Source organism: Lygodium microphyllum, chromosome 15 (genome assembly GCF_053477565.2).
Source record: "Lygodium microphyllum isolate KBCC chromosome 15, Lygodium_microphyllum_v1.1.10, whole genome shotgun sequence".
Taxonomy (NCBI): Eukaryota; Viridiplantae; Streptophyta; class Polypodiopsida; order Schizaeales; family Lygodiaceae; genus Lygodium; species Lygodium microphyllum.
The window spans coordinates 114,670,166-114,673,712 of NC_141149.1; the positions used below are offsets into that span (position 1 = coordinate 114,670,166).

Below are 3,547 nucleotides of genomic sequence, written 5' to 3' on the forward strand. Positions count from 1 at the left end.
AATACAAGTATACTTTCATCTTCACCTCTCTCTTCAAGCTTTCATGGCTTCTTCCTCTCTCTTCCTGTCTTTCTCTCTCCTTTTCTAGTCTTTCTCACTCCTCATCACTCTATTTCTCTCTCTTCCTATAGTCTTTCTCTCTCTTCTTCACACACACACACACACTCTCTCCTTCTTCTCTCTCTCTTGTCCTCTTCTTGACAAGTGGTATCAGATCCATAGGTTCTTGATCCAATTGGCCAACATTCCATTCAATTATCTTTCTTCTAGTCACACAGATTTAAGAGCCACAGGTACACATGTACAGACATGACATGGAGCAGCAATGTAGTTATCAAGAATTTTGGACCACAAGGACTGTAGGTCTGGAGCATTAATGGAGTCTTGGACCAAGTTTGGAGGCTGGAAGACCAGATTTAGCAGCTCGTGGGTCATTTTTGGCCAATTTTGAAGATATGACAGTGGTAAATGGAGTAGAAGAGGAAAAATCCTGGTTACTTTTCAGAAACAGGCTTCTCTCTCTTCATCCTCAAGCTCCTGCCAAGCTTCCATGGAAGATATTGGCCCATTCTTCCTCCCATCTTCTCCAATCCAGCAATAATAGGCCGACAGAAATAAGGATCAAACCTTTTCTCATAACATTGAGGAAGAGCTTAGCATGGATCTTGAAGACCCAAAGTTGCAGCTCACAGGATATGTTCAGGAGCAGGTCCTTGAGTCAACCACCCCCTTGATGAATCCTAGATACATAGATCAAATGGAACTCTCTTAGGTACAAATAGCACTGCCTTGAATTCTAGCTGGCCTTCCACCGAGAAGTGCCCTATAGTGCAAGCTGCCCTTCCCAGTCCTTGTTCAAGCTCTTGTAGAAGGTAGCATACTAGCCTCCAATTGGTGCACTCGATCGCGTAAGGTTTTCACATAGTGGATGGTTTTGTCCAACCAAGGCTGCGTCTACAGTGGCATCACTAGGGACTATCCTCTTAAGCGCTTTTATTGTTTCCTTGATCTTCTGCCCGTGCCTACTCTTGTGGCTATGGCTTCCTTTGCAGTTCCCTTCACTTGATGTGACTCCTATCTCGGCAGCATCCTTTGTCCAGTTCCACTTCTGACCCTTCCTCTTGTTGGCTTTAGACCCTTCTATGTCATTGAAGCTTTCCTCTATAGACAACTCATATGGTGAATGTCCACTACTTTTCACATCATCATCATCATCGCACTCCTCAATTTCGAAGCTCAGGAGCACGGCTATATCTTTGGAATTCTCGTGGAAGATAGTGCTGTCCCATGTGAGAGCTGCAGTAGTAAACATGTCACCAACACCTATAGTATCAAGGGCACTTGGAGCCAGATATGCAACATGGATAGCATCATCAATAGTTTAGACTGTTATTCCTGTTAAACATGTGACCTCTATTGAATTGAGTACTATAATGCACTAAAGAAGATCTCTAGGACTCTCTACTTTTGCACCTCTTGCATCCATAAAACAGGCAAACAACATTTTGTCCTCTTGTCATAGAGGGTGTTGCTACCAGACTTACCCCCATCACCTTGATCCTGATGGAGATGAAGATTCCAACTAGAGTTCTAGTACAGATCTTTATTATTTGCAACCTGTCTTGATTTAGCAAGTTCTATGTATTACAAACCCAATCTTCTTAACCAATCCACTTGATTATGACTTTATTAACTTGGGATTGTAGAAGCATTGGTTAACCAATGCCTAAGAATATCTTTGTGTTGCTGATCACTTCCAATAAGAGTTTAGTGCCCATTCAATGGAGCAATGGTCATTGTGGACATGCCAGTTGTTATGGTATTCCAACTTTGGGAATTTACATAGCCGAACTTCCATAGGAGAAATGGCATGTTGTTGGAAGTGAGTTGCAATGTTCTATACTGAAAGGGTTAGCATTGAAGATAGAGGGGGCTTGCTGCTGCAAGGGTAGTACTGAGGTGCTGGTGGCATTAAAGCTATTCCAATGCTTTGATTTGTTTTTGGCTTCGTTCTGGTAAGTGGTAGCAGCTCTTTGCCATCAATGGAGCTTGCCTACCGATTTGGAAGAGGTTTGGAGCACGGGAAGGCATTATGGGGTCAAAATTTGGGAGATTCTTCTTCTATGGCCTTCAAAGCATGCATGGAGCTACTGAAGCTCAACCCCTCCTTCTCCTGTTGAAGAATCAAGCTTGAAGACTCAATTCTTGGCTGAAGCTTTGTCATCATGAAGCTAATTGGATCATTGGAGAGAAACCTTGGGACATTGGCCACAAATTCTCAGCCCTTCCTCATTATCAAAGAGGTAATTGACTCTTGAACTCTCTTTTATTTCCATCCTATTGTTGAGCCAAAAAAAGCCTATTGTTGGGAGAGATTCAAGTAGTCAATCATGCATTTTATTGAAGGTTTCAATGCTCACATGCTGCCAATTTAATCTCAGTCCTTTCTTAGGCTTTCTTGCATTGAAAATGGTCCATTCTATGCTGAAAATTTTCACTACTGTTTAGTGATTGCCTCACCCTAATCTCTTGACTTGTGATGATTGTTTGAGCATAAACTAATATTTGAAATCCATTGTAAATGAGGTGAGATAGTAGTGAGTCATTACTTGGTAAGCCCTACCCTTGACCCCAATTTTCCATTCCATGGATTTCATGAAAAGGTTCAATTCCTACTTTTGAATGCATCTCATGCTGGGTGTTTAATTAATAAATGTCTGCCATGTATATTATGGGTGAGGAAAAGCCCGATGCCAGGCAAGGTGGCAAGAAAAAGAGGGGTGACCCCCCCTTGCCATCAAAGACCTTGAAGGGATGCACAACCTGGCGGCCCGGGGGGAACTTTGCCCACCTCTCAGTGAAGCCCGAACTTGTTTGCAGGTGCAAAGATATTTTGGGAATAGTGAGAATTGGCATGTCATGATGATGCCATTGATGTCTATGATATATTGATGTACTTGGAATTATGCCATTGATGTATATGGCATAGTGATGTACCACTGATGTACTTGCAATGATGTATGACTGAGAATCAATACTAAAATATATCTTTAGATACACATGCAATCATGTATGCACTTATGACAGTGAATGCAACAAACACTGCATGTATGATGCTCATATGTGAGTGACACGGTCATGGGAATGCTCATTTTCATGCTCAGCAGTGATGTTATGGTGTAGACCGTGTGTATGTATGATGAAGCAATGTATGGTGCCATGGGAGAAGTGGTTATAGACATACAATAGACAGGGGACCATATTTTAGCTCTCTTGAATTCCTACAAGGTATTGTAGACATTTTTAGTCAGTTACAGAGGTATGAAAGGGAGCAACGGATCAAAGGTTGGACTTGAGAGCTATGCCGAGAGAGCAAGAGCAAGAAAGGGAGAGACTAGAAATGGGAACTCCAACAGTCACAATGTGTGACCAGGCCTTCCTTTATTCAAATTGTTACTAAAAGAATAAAGAATAAAGTGACGATGATGGGCACTTGCCACATGCAGTGTGTAGTGGCGGTGACTGTCAATGTAGTAATACATGGGCA

The 3,547-nt window shown here is 42.1% G+C and overlaps 1 pseudogene; it reads right to left on the reverse strand.

Moving 5' to 3' along the window:
- Positions 1 to 855: 855 nt before the first annotated feature.
- LOC148024938 (uncharacterized) lies at positions 856 to 1,312 on the reverse strand (annotated as a pseudogene).
- Positions 1,313 to 3,547: the final 2,235 nt, after the last annotated feature.